Source organism: Wyeomyia smithii, chromosome 2 (genome assembly GCF_029784165.1).
Source record: "Wyeomyia smithii strain HCP4-BCI-WySm-NY-G18 chromosome 2, ASM2978416v1, whole genome shotgun sequence".
In the NCBI taxonomy this organism is placed as follows: domain Eukaryota; kingdom Metazoa; phylum Arthropoda; class Insecta; order Diptera; family Culicidae; genus Wyeomyia; species Wyeomyia smithii.
This window is the reverse complement of record NC_073695.1, coordinates 159,325,018-159,338,200: the sequence shown is the minus strand read 5'-3', so window position 1 is coordinate 159,338,200 and position 13,183 is coordinate 159,325,018. Positions and strand designations below refer to the sequence as shown.

Below are 13,183 nucleotides of genomic sequence, written 5' to 3'. Positions count from 1 at the left end.
TTGCAAAAAATCATGAAATATAATAATAAATAAAGCCAGGCAAATTATTCTTCTTTTCTAGAATACCTCCAGTACATGCTAAATGATAAGTTAGAAAAAAAAAGGAAAAATAAAAAAAAATACTCAAGTTGTTTTTATTTTGAGTTTTTGCCTTTCTCATAGAAAGGTATAGCAATCACTTGCAAAACCGAAAGTATAAAAGTGCTCCAAAGGGCCGAATGGCATATATCACTCGACTGTATGTGTGTGTGTATGTGTTTGTGTGTGTGTGTGTATGTGTAGATTTTTATTCTCACTCACTTTTCTCAGAGATGGCTGGACCGATTTTCATGAAATTAATTGCAAATGAAAGGTCTTGTTGTCCCATAATACCCTATTAAATTTTATTGTAATCGGATTTTTAGTTTAGAAGTTATGTATCAAAATGTAAAAATCATGAAACATCATTATCTTGATAACTACACAACCGATTTGAACAAAATTGGTTTCAAATGAACGGGCTACTTGGAAAACCCTTAACTTTTGAATTTTATAAAGATTGAACTTGGGGTTCAAAAGTTATGAAAAGAAACATGTTCTGAAGACTGTTTAATCTCACTCATGTTTCTCAGAGATGGCTTGACCGATTTTCATAAAGTCAGTCTCAAATTGAAGGTCTAGCTGCCCCATAAGACCCTATTGATTTGTTTTGCAATCGAACTATTACTTTGCCTGTTATGTTTAAAAATGTGAAATCCAGCTTTTCATTGGAACATATTACGAAGACTACTTGAACTCACTCACTTTTCTCAGAGATGGCTGAACCGATTTCCACAAAATTAGTGTCAATTAATAAGTCAAGCTGCCTTATAACACCCTTTTGAATTTGACTGTAATCGAACTGTAACTTCGTCTGTAAAGTACCAAAATGTGAAAATCATGAAACTTAATTATCTCAGGAACTACACAACCGATTTGATCAATATTATTATCAGATGAGCGGGCTAGTTAAGGGTTAACTGATGAATTATGATTGAACACGTGGTTTCAAAATTTTGGTGCCCTATACGTTCCCATTTCATTTGATTGTAATCGGACTAAAGCAATTGTTATGTATTGAATTGTTATTAAAACAACGAAAGTCTATTATCTCAAAGATTACATAACGTATTTGAACATAACTAGTGTCATACGAACGAGTCATCTCTCGAACTTACAAATAACAAATTTCATAACAATTTGATATGTGGCTCAAAAGTTATGGAAAGAAAAGAAATTCAAAGACTATTTAAAACTACCATAGGATATGATCAAAGTCAAATAACAAATCGTTTAAAATGATTGGTTTTATCTAAATGACAACATCCTCGACTTTTGACTTCTGTACATCGCTTTAATTCTGAATATATTCATATTGGGTGGTATTCGGCCATTTTCAGTAGATTTTCTGGCATCAATCTGACACCGGAAATACCCATATTGGGAAAAAGTTGTTTTCCAGAAACTAAAAGTGGTCGTCTTTAAATTCAAATGGTGTCCAGGGTCAATGTTTGGTTTCTATGCATCATCTCGATTACGGAAATATCCATATAGAGTATTATTCGGTCGTTTTCGACTGTTACCCTTTAGCAATTCAGAATGGTGCCTGAGGTCAATTGTTAGCTCATTGCATCATTCTGGTTCCATAAATACTAATATTGGATGGTATTTGGTTATTTTATCTTGGATTTATCTTGGAATTCAGAATGGTATTTGAGATAATTTCTGGCCTCTGAGCGTCATTCTGGTAGAATGTTTTTAGAGGTAACAAATATGTTCATAATAGTTCAACGCCTCTCCCTCTTCTAGAAGCACATGTTCCTGGGAAACAGCCGAAAATGATCGAATAACACCCAATACCGGAAGTCGCCATCTTAGAATTCAAAATGGTATCTGTGGTCGATTTTAGCTCCTGTGTATCATTCTAGATCCGGATATTATTATATTGGGTGGAAATCAGCCATTTTTGGCTGTTTTCCAGAAACCGGAAGTTGCCATCTTACAATCCAAAATGTTGCCTGAGGTCGATTATGTAACATATTTGTTACCTCTAAAAACATTCACCTGCCAAATTTGGTTCCATTTAGTTGGTTAGCTCTCGAGATGTGCAAAAATGTGTGTTTCATTTATATGGCACCCCTCCCTTCCGAAAGATGGTGGGGCGTCAAACATTACGGACATTTTTGTTGCCACTAGAAACATTTACCTGCCAAATTTGGTTCCATTTAGTTGATTAGCTCTCGAGCTGTGCAGAAATTTGTGTTTCATTTGTATGAAACCCCTCCTTTCCAGAAAAGGAAGGGGCGTCCAACTATTATGGACATATTTGTTACATCTTATAACATCCACATGCCAAATTCGGTTTAATTTACTTGGTTTGTTCTTGAGTTGTGCAGAAATTTGTTTTTCATTTGTATGGGACATCCCCCTTCCAGAAGAGGGAGGTGTCTTAAACAATCATAGGAACCTTTATTGGCACCAAAAACCCCTACATACAAATTTTCACGTCGATCGGTGTGGTAGTTTTCGAGCCTATATGGATCAGACAGACAGACAGACCGGACTGCATTTTTATATGTATAGATTACAACATCAATATTTCAGAACCTAAAGAGTAAATATACATTCATTGGTTTGAAGCGTTCATATAAATCTATTTTTACAAATAAAAGTTTGAATGAGAAAAGCTGGGTCTGACCGCTAGGTGGATAATTTAGGTTTTGAAGTTTTATTTTCAAGCTGAACAGAGTTCTGTACAGCGACGAAACCGAACTTAATGTGAACTATCTAGTGCAGTTTAGAAGCTGCTTTGCATGCTACTCGGAGTTTATTCATCAAATACGAACTTGAAAGTACGGTTAATTACTTAAAAATTGAGCTGAATAGAATTCGATTCATGATCGTTAGTTCGGCTGATTAGACTATGAAATCTACTTTTAACCGAACTTTTGGTTACTTGGGTAAGCAAACTCTCCTACACATACACAATAATGAATTGTTTTCTTTGATGCAATCGTTTATGCTGTTTGGGAAAAGGTGTTTCATGTTACGTAATAAATCGAGTATTGGAATGCCTTTGGGAAGAGACACAGCAAGTGCTATGGCAGGGTCAGCTCTCTAGACTATTTCAGAGAAATCGCGGTATCAAGCAAGGGTGTCCCCTATCACCCTACATATTTGATCTTATAATGGAATCGGTATTGGAATCCGTCGAGGATGAGGTTCCCGACCTCGTTCTCAACCAATCTGATCGAATTACTCTTCCTATCATTAGGGCTTTTGCGGATGATTTGGTGGTTTTAGCCGAAAGTGTGCAAGACGTTGAGATAATATTAGTTAAGATAAAGGAATATTTATCATATGTAGGATTAAGTCTAAATGATGCCAAATGCAAGGTCCCGAAAAAAATGTACGATGTATTTTGCGGTGAGAACAGTAAACGGACAATGTTTTTTGTTGTAACCATAGAAAACACGGTATTTTTACGGTAAGCTTGCAAACGATTGTTGTCAATACCATGTTTTAACAACGTTTTTGCCTTTCTCCTAGAAAGGTATAGCAATCACTTACAAAACCGAAAGTATAAAAGTGCTCCAAAGGGCCGGATGGCATATATCACTCGACTCAGCTCGACGAGCTGAGCATTTTCTGTATGTATGTGTGTATGTGTGTGTATGTGCAGATTTTTATTCTCACTCACTTTTCTCAGAGATGGCTGGACCGATTTTCATGAAATCAATTGCAAATGAAAGGTCTTGTTGTCCCATAAGACCCTATTAAATTTCATTGTAATCGGACTCTTAGTTTAGAGGTTATGTATCAAAATGTGAAAATCATAAAACATCATTATCTCACAAACCACAAAACCGATTTGAACAAAATTGATTTCAAATGAACAGGCTTCCCGGAAAACCCTTAACTTTTGAATTTTATAAAGATTGAACTTGGGGTTCAAAAGTTATGAAAAGAAACGTGTTCTGAAGACTGTTTAATCTCACTCATGTTTCTCAGAGATGGCTGAACCGATTTTCATAAAATCAGTGTCAAATGGAAGGTCTAGTTGCCTCATAAGATCCTATTGATTTGTTTTGCAATCGGACTATTACTTTTCCTGTTATGTTTAAAAATGTGAAATCCAGCTATGAAAAGGAACATATTCCGAAGACTACTTGGACTCACTCACTTTTCTCAGAGATGGCTGACCCGATTTCCACAAAATCAATGTCAAATAAAAAGTCTAGCTGCCTCATAACACCCTATTGAATTTTACTGTAATCGGACTGTAACTTCGTATGTAATGTACCGAAATGTGAAAATCACGAAACTTCATTATCTCAGAAACTAGAAAATCGATTTGATCAATATTATTATCAGATGAGCGGGCCAGTTAGGGGTTAACTGATGAATTATGATTGAACACGTGGTTGCAAATTTTGACTGCCCTATACGTTCCCATTTTATTTGATTATAATCGAACTTAAGCAACAGTTATGTATTATATTGTTAATAAAACAACGAAAGTCTATTATCTCAAAGATTACATGACTTATTTGAACATAACTAGTGTCATACGAACGAGTCATCTCTCAAACTTATAAATAACAAACTTCATAACAATTTGATATGTGGCTCAAAAGTTATGGAAAGAAAAGAAATTCAAAGATTATTTAAAACTATACCTGCTTTGATCGATATATGTGGCCTCAACATAATTTAAATATGTTATCGTACTATTTGAACGTTTCAAATTCATTGATTCCTTGCGATGTGTTAAAAATCTGCAAATGCACGACGAATCGGCCATAAGATATGATCAGAGTCAAATAACAAATCTTTTGAAATGATTGGTTTTATCGAAATAACAACATCCTCGACTTTTGCCTTCTGTACATCGCCTTAATTCTGAATATATACATATTGGGTGGTATTCGGTCATTTTCAGCAGATTTTTTGGCATCAAGCTAACGCCGGAAATACCCATATCGGGAAGTATTTAGTTATTTTGGTTGTTTTACAGAAAATAAAAGTGGTCGTCTTCAAATTCAAAATGGTGTCCAAGGTCAAAGTTTGGTTTCTATGCATCATCTCGATTACGGAAATATCCATATTGAGCATTATTCGGTCATTTTCTACTGTTTCCTAGAAGTTGCAATTTAGCAATTTAAAATGGTGCCTGAGGTCAATTGTTAGTTACATGCATCATTCTGGTTCCAGAGATACTTATATTGTTTATTTTAGGCTGTTTTCCCCCATCGATTTGATGATATGTCCCCTGACAATTGGAGAGATTTGGCTGTAGAGAAAGTCCGTTTCCATCTGAAGCTGCAAGAGATTTACGACCAAGACGAATCCGATTCCACTGATTGGGGTACTTCATACACTTATCCTGTAATAGTTTTTTATCTGTTTTGTATTTATTTTCCAGAGACCGACTCAGACTAGTAATTTTCTTGTTTTCACTTGTGGACCAGCTTTCCTAACCAACACACAGTCAATTTCCGATTGCCCTTTACACTGTTTCTGCATACGAAGTGGATGAACTGTGTTTCGTTCAACAACTTTTCGAAAAATTTTCATACACCTAATCTGTGAAAATCAACATTCGAAATAATAATTATGTTTTTTCAACTAATTATGACGAACGATTGCAGATTTAATTCCAGAGAAGCAAGAGGATTTAGTTGAAATTATGACTAGTTCGGATAAATCCAAAATATATATTCAAATAAATTCAAGATTTATTGAGTAACCATTATCAAGTAACTGATTTTAATTGTAACCCAGAACTACAATATCCTAGGTATTGAAATTTCCTTTATTAAATATTTTTGGCGACACTGGCAAGCGTCGCACAGAGGAGTACCTAGAACAAAAAGCTGGCCAAAATAAGAAAAAAGTTTTTTGTTGCTTTTTTGGTGCCGCTATATTTTTCCTGCAGCTTAAATAAATGCTCCACAAAATGCCATCACTCGATGAACGTTAAATGGTATTATCATATGCTGGGAGCGCTGTAAACATTGACAAATTTTCAAGCATATTTTTTGGGAATCGAACCATTTATAGTAACAAGTTGTGCCAGGCATCAAAAAAATGACAATTGATCAATATTCTGCAGCAAATGAGTTCTTCATGTTCAATGCTAATAAACCGGTTGATAGAAATTCCGAAATTTCGAAATTATAGTTACTCTTAAGATGTTTTAGAAATTAGTGACTTTTACGTATTTTCGAGCATTTTCAATATTAAAAAAGTTATCAAATCTCGCGGAATCCGATCATATAACCATCGGAGGAATGGAAGTTCATAACATCACGAACACATGCTCGCAAATATCTCATCCGGTAACGTCCGGGTTGGCATTTGCGACCCGTATGAAAAATGTTGCTTATGACGAATTTCGACGTTAAGTGTTCACGCGTACACAGGAAATTAAAAAAAAAACCTGATGGGTGCCTGCCTCACGCTTAAAACAGTGTTTCAGCTCAACAAAGATGAAATGAGATTAATTTAGTGAATGAATTTCAACTAATTTAAGTTAACTTAAAAATAACTTGATGCACAGAATCAATAATCCAGGTAAATAACACTCCGTACAAAAGGCTTTTTCCAACCTACGTAGGTTCCACGAGGCATCATATAATTTGTGAGCATCAAATTGATAGGTCTAAATGAAGATATTTTGCTACATCATTTTTCTGGTAAATTCTTCGATTTGTTTCGCTGTCCGTTTTGCGAAAACAAATCATTCGAGCGTATTACTTCATCTGCTCACTAACATCAATGAAGACACATAGGCTATGTAAATGTAAACATTAAGTTGTGTGTGTGATATTTAGAGTTACTTTTTGATATAATACTCGAACCAGCCACTTCCACTTCTCAGTTAAATATTTTCCAAAATATTGCTAAATAGCAGCGAAAATAATTTTGGCCAGGTTTTCACTCGAGTTACTCCTCTGTGCGTCGTGTCAAAAAATTAAAATGTTTTATGAGGGCTATTTTGAACGAAAAGAAGAATAACTAGAAGCCACTTGTCACGTCCTGTTCTAGCTCAGAGGGAGAGATATGCGAAGAGAATGTTGTGAGCCAAACGAACATGTCAAAATTCGAGCCAAACGAACAAGAAAGATGACACATTGAGTGAAATTGCAATAAGGTTCAATAAAGAATAAATTGATTTTAACACGTTTTCATGTTCTATTGCTAAACGATGAATTGAGAATGCTCCAAAGTTGCCTTATCATAGTGATTTTAACTGGTGGTTAACAAACTCTTTGTATGGTCTACAAAATAATGATGAAAGTATATAAAATTAAACATAAACATAAAACTTAACACCTTCACGGTTTTTGTGATGCACTTTATTATTCCCCAGGACTTTCACCGTCACCATCAGTTATACGAGCCGAATAAAAAAGTTAGTCAACATTGCGTTTTGAGAAGAGATCTGGCACCTCTGTGAAACCTAGTTGCCAAATCAGCGGATTTTTTCATCGCTTATCTCTCTTTCTCTCTCTGAGGATCTCTAGGTAGCACTAGCCCCGCAATTGTCCTGTACACTTAACAGTTGGCTGCGAAGTCTGTGTATAATAAACAGAAGGTCGAGTTCTGATACGGAATGTAGCACCAAGGCTTTGCTTTGCTTTTTGTGTAAGGCTTATTTCACTAGAGCACAACAATATTCAGCATTCTGATTTGAGACCGATTCAAATCAATGGTATGCCACGCACAAGTGACATTATGTTTGAGAAAAGGAAGCAAAAGTACTTTTTGAATAGCGAACGGTATATCCAGCTTTTTACGCTCCATAATAGCGATCGCTATAATGCGTGCTCGTAACATGCGAACCTCTTTGCTTACGTCAGATTTGGGATTTCTGAAAAATTGGCAACACAAATGTTGCCAGATATACCATGACCATGACCAACCATGACGTTGTTTAGGATTTACTGTCTTATATTGACTTACCTTTTTTCGCACCTTCATGTACACTGGTGTCTTTTTTTACGCGGGTTATTTTTATGCGGTTTTGAAGTAGAATACTTCTCTCAGGAAGTTCGGCTACATAGGGATGTGAAATGAAAATCTAAAACCGAAAAAAGTGAAAAATATGTCCAATTTCAAATGCTAATAAATCGGTTAGTATTCGATGGATTTCCTTCGTTCTTGCAGAAATAGATTGGAAAATCTTCTAAGATTCTTCCCAAAATAAGATAATTGTAATTGTATTATTCACACTATTGTACTATTGAAAATAGTCAAGCCTTGTCAAAACGAAAAATTCGACCTCTGATTGGTCGTTATATGCTTGCTTCCCAAGCACGGTCGACAGGATCATATACCTTGCAATTGAAAACATGCTATTTGGCCTATATAAGAGCCTGTTTCAGCCGGAGCCGCTCATAATAGTTCTAGACAGCGACAACAGCAGTCGTCCTTCCTTAGCAGCAGCACTAGCCCTGTGATCACGCCTCAGGAGCAGCGCGGTTTTTCTCAGCGTGTGTCGCCAGACAGCCATTATTCCCCCCGTGATGGGGCAGCATGAAGATTGCCATCAGGAAATCCAATTTCGGAAATCAAAATGCTTTTTTCAAGGCAAATAAACAAGTCATTGAAAGTAAAAAATTTTTGTCAACGCAAGCAAGCATTCTGTGTTGCATCCTAACAATTTAAATTTGTCACACCCGTCTAATTTACTGAATGTGAAATAGCTTCCACAGTGCATGTTGTCCGTGTATCTTAATTCCCCCAATGTCAGGGCAGCTTGAAGGTTGTAATTTGCAACCGATTTTGAACCGCAACATGCTTTTTTCAAGGCAAATAAAAAAATAATTGAAGGTTAATAATTTTCTGGCATCAACACAAGCAGACATTCTGTGCGGGATGCAATCAAATTCTGTTGTAGTTGTCTAATTTTCACTTTATTTAGTAAACCCTCCACTGTAGGGGCAGCGCAAACGCTGCGATCAGCATAACCGACATTCAATATTAAACTGCTCTGTAAGAACGCATTCACAAAAGCAGTTAGTTCGACTATGCAGAGCTAATATGAAGTCGATTCAAGCAATCAGCATAAAGAGAATTTAGTCGTCTCCCAGCTGCCAAGTTGCAACATGATGCAACACGCAACAGCGAGCAAACGAAATCGCTTGATGTTACAAACCGCAATAAGATACGGGTTAAAACCGTTGCGTGTGTGAGAGCACCATCGGAGTTTATTCGCTGGATACACTATCTACTGTCTACTGAACGCAATAATCTGCTTACATGCGACATGGGGACGGGAACATTTTCTTCAACCAAGCTGCACAGCACGACACAAAACATGTTATTTTGTTGCTTCAATGAGAGTGCTATCGGTCCGGCTCGACAGAATGTTCACAAGAAATCATTTTTGTGCATCCGTGCTACGAAACTGAGGAAAAACTTTAGAAACTGAAAAAACAGGTGGAGCTTATCAAATGATCGCTCTGAACCAGAATGAAGTCACACATATTTTTCAAGTTATATCATTCCATCACGTACGTAAAATAATTCATTCCTATTTTCATCCCTACATAAGAGCCTGTTTTAGTCGAAGCCGCTCATAATAGTTCTGAACAGCGACAACAGCAGTCCTACCTTAGCAGCAGCGGGAGCAGTGCAGTGGGTACCATCGATAGCGGATAGCGGCCACAACTGTGGCATGGCTATGCATAGCATAACTGTTGCAGCGGTATATCAGCATCGATAGTAGCAGGGTAAGCTGATGCATCCGAACTGCTTTTACTCGTCTCTTTGGAAATTGATGTGCAGTCTCCCAACATCGTGCATTCTACTCGTAAAAAAAATGAGTAGCACCCGATCCCTGAGTAAGGGACATCTCCGGAAAGAGACGGATAAAGAGTGCTGTGACATGCGAACTGCACTTACTTGTCTCTTTGGAAACGAAGTGTACAGTGCAATCCAAACTGCTCTTACTGGTCCCTTTAGAAATTATTGTGCAGTCTCCCAACGGCGTGTGCTTTGCACGCAAAAAAATGAGTAGCACCCGATCTCTGACTCTCAAGTATAAAATCTCGCTCTCCTTCGTCTCTTACTCCTTCCAAATATTGGAGACGTGCACCAAAACCTGCGAGACGCACGAAGATTTTTTGCACAGCTCTGAGTAGTTAGACGATCCCTGCAAATAACACACTTATTTGAAGAGTTAATAGCTTTTGGTACCAATAGCAGTATAGTGACAGCCTCAGCGGTAGATGCAGATGCAGCCGGAACTTCTCTGAGGCCGATGTAAAGGTAAAGTGCTTAGATGCGCGTCATTTTTCGTTGTTGATATTCCCCACATGAAACGACGCGCTTTCGTATGATAGCGGTGGTATTAGCGGTACATGCATTTGCCAACACTTTCTCCAGTAAAGCCGTGTCTAGTTTTCAATGTGAAAACACCTTTCTTATTGTGTTTGACCGTGCGCCTTAGTCCTCACTGTCAAGGTAACACAGAGATGTAAGATAAACACTACATCCTATGATAAATTGAACAATTGTCCTTATTACAAATGAACAACAAATGAATTAATGAAGATTTAATTTTGAATTAGAATACTTCTCTCAGGAAGTTCGGCTACATAGGGATGTGAAATGAAAATCTAAAACAGAAAAAGGTGAGAAAAATTTCAAATGCTAATAAATCGGTTAGTTTTTGATGGATTTCCTTCGTTTTTGCAGCAATCGATTAGAAAATCTTCTAAGATTCCTACCAAATGCATGAAATTGCAATTTTATCATTCGAACTATTGTACTATTGAAAACTCTTAAGCCTTGTCAAAACACAAAATTCGACCTCTGATTGGTCGTTATACCGCGCTTTCCCAAGCACGGTCGGCAGAGTTATGGACCTAGTAAATTGGGAATGCATCATTTGGCCTATATAAGAGCTTCATCAGATAATAAACATTTGAACAACTGAAATTTGAAGAACACAAATGATTATTTGAAGAGTTAATATTTTCTCGTTTTGCGCTATAATCCAAAGTTAATTATCTTCATCTACATGCATACTCTGACTATTATTACGTGTTTGCGTCGCTTAGTATTTGGCTACGGTCATGCAGAACGCAAATAACGGCGCGATGCGATTCGGCAAGACGAAATCTGTTGAAATGTATAGCTCTACTTCGCCTTAAAAAGAGCTGTACATTTCACCACGGTAAGGCGAACCGCATCGCGCCGGCATTCGCGTTCTGCATAACCGTAGCCTTTGTTCCGTTCCCGTTTAATGATGTCGTATTAAATGTGCATATTACAATTCGGCAGCACTTCAACGTCTCATTTGCACAAAATTCAAAAATATTCAATGAACATCATTCAAAATATCAGACAAAAAGAAATTACAATTCTGCCAACTGACACGCAAGCAGCCGGGTTATCTTTCTTGTAAAAGTATTCTACTTCAACCTTGCGGTTGTGGCTTTGCATACAACCTTCTTGTGATTTTTTTTATACACGACTTTTTTTACGCGATTTTTTACAATAACGCGGATTATTCTTACGCGGCTTTTTGAAATAACGCGGATTATTTTTACACGATTTGATAGATTATTTTTACGCGGTATTAAATAAGTTTAGTATACACTGAGGTCTTTTTTTACGCGGTTGGTTGTACCGCGTTAAAAAAATCCGCGTATAAAAAAACCGCGTAATTTTAAAAAATCGCGTAAAAAAACTCCATTCAATAATAAGATCCGATTAAAAATAATGGCACATAAATAAATATAAACATGAGAAATGATATAAATATGGTAAAGAAGCACACAAAATAAGTTTTAGTGCTTCTAAAATGAAAATTCATTGAAGAACATCACAATAACTTTTTTAAAATTTTGCTACACGTTAAAGCTTTCGTTTTTTAAAAGGAAGTAAATCGCAACGACCCTGACTCGTATCGTTGTACAATTATTAATGTATTTTTGTTTCTTCTTACCGAATCAACGGAAATTGCCGATTTCTTGATAATAACAGCAAATATATTAAAAATATTCATTATTTAGATTATTAAAAAGGATATCTTATTGTCATGAACCGTATGATTGATTTTTACTTTATTGGATTTACTTATACTAAACCTATTTAATACCGCGTAAAAATAATCTATCAAATCGTGTAAAAATAATCCGCGTTATTTAAAAAAACCGCGTAAAAATAATCCGCGTTATTGTAAAAAATCGATTATTTTTAATATATTTGCTGTTATTATCAAGAAATAGGCAATTTCCGTTGATTCGGTAAGAAGAAACAAAAATACATTGATAATTGTACAACGATACGAGTCAGGGTCGTTGCGATTTACTTCCTTTTAAAAAACGAAAGCTTTAACATGTAGCAAAATTATTATAAAATAGTTATTGTCATGTTCTTCAATGAATTTTCATTTTAGAAGCACTAAAACTTATTTTGTGTGCTTCTTTACCATTTTTATATCATTTTTCATGTTTATATTTATTTACATGCCATTATTTTTAATCGGATCTTATTATTGAATGAAGTAAAAAAAGCGTAAAAAAAGACCCCAGTGTATATCTCATTGAATAATGTTGACATCGATTTTCTGGCAGCTGTTTTCGATGTAAATAATCTCAACTAGGCAAAAAAAAACTAATACCTTGAAAAGCTGTGATAAACCTCGATCCCACCCGCGGCAGGAAATGCAGCCGCAAGGATAAAGAAATTCGAAAACATTGTAAGTATTTTGCATATATCTAAAACTCTCGAGTTAGTAAAATGTAGATGTGATTTCAGCCAACAAAGTAATGGGACATTTCTGGCGAGTGCAATTTCCACTGTCGGATTTCCGCTGCAACGGCAACCTTCAATAGTAGCAGCAGTTCCTAACAATTTAACTACGGGAACTGGAACATAGGAGGCAATCAGTGTTTTCGTAATGGAAATATTTCCGCTGATCGCTTTTTTTTTTTTTTTTATTCTAATTAAATGTAATAAGATAAAGGCCCAATCGCAGAGAGCATAACGGGGCCGAAATAATTATTGGAGTAGGGAAAAGCCTGCTTGAGTAAAATTAATAAATATTTCTCCTCAAACAGGCATAAAAACCCTCTCATCTTTTCATATACAATAATACAATTATAAATAAGTTACAAATCATAAAACACAATCTTGATAAGTATGG

At 36.1% G+C, this 13,183-nt stretch overlaps 1 long non-coding RNA gene across 1 annotated transcript; it reads left to right on the top strand.

Annotated features, from left to right (window-relative positions):
* The first annotated feature begins 4,934 nt into the window (after nucleotides 1–4,934).
* On the top strand, nucleotides 4,935–5,777 carry LOC129725422 (uncharacterized). The gene is made up of 3 exons (XR_008728086.1): nucleotides 4,935–5,203; nucleotides 5,257–5,386; nucleotides 5,444–5,777. It is a non-coding gene; the product is annotated as an uncharacterized LOC129725422 (long non-coding RNA).
* Nucleotides 5,778–13,183: the final 7,406 nt, after the last annotated feature.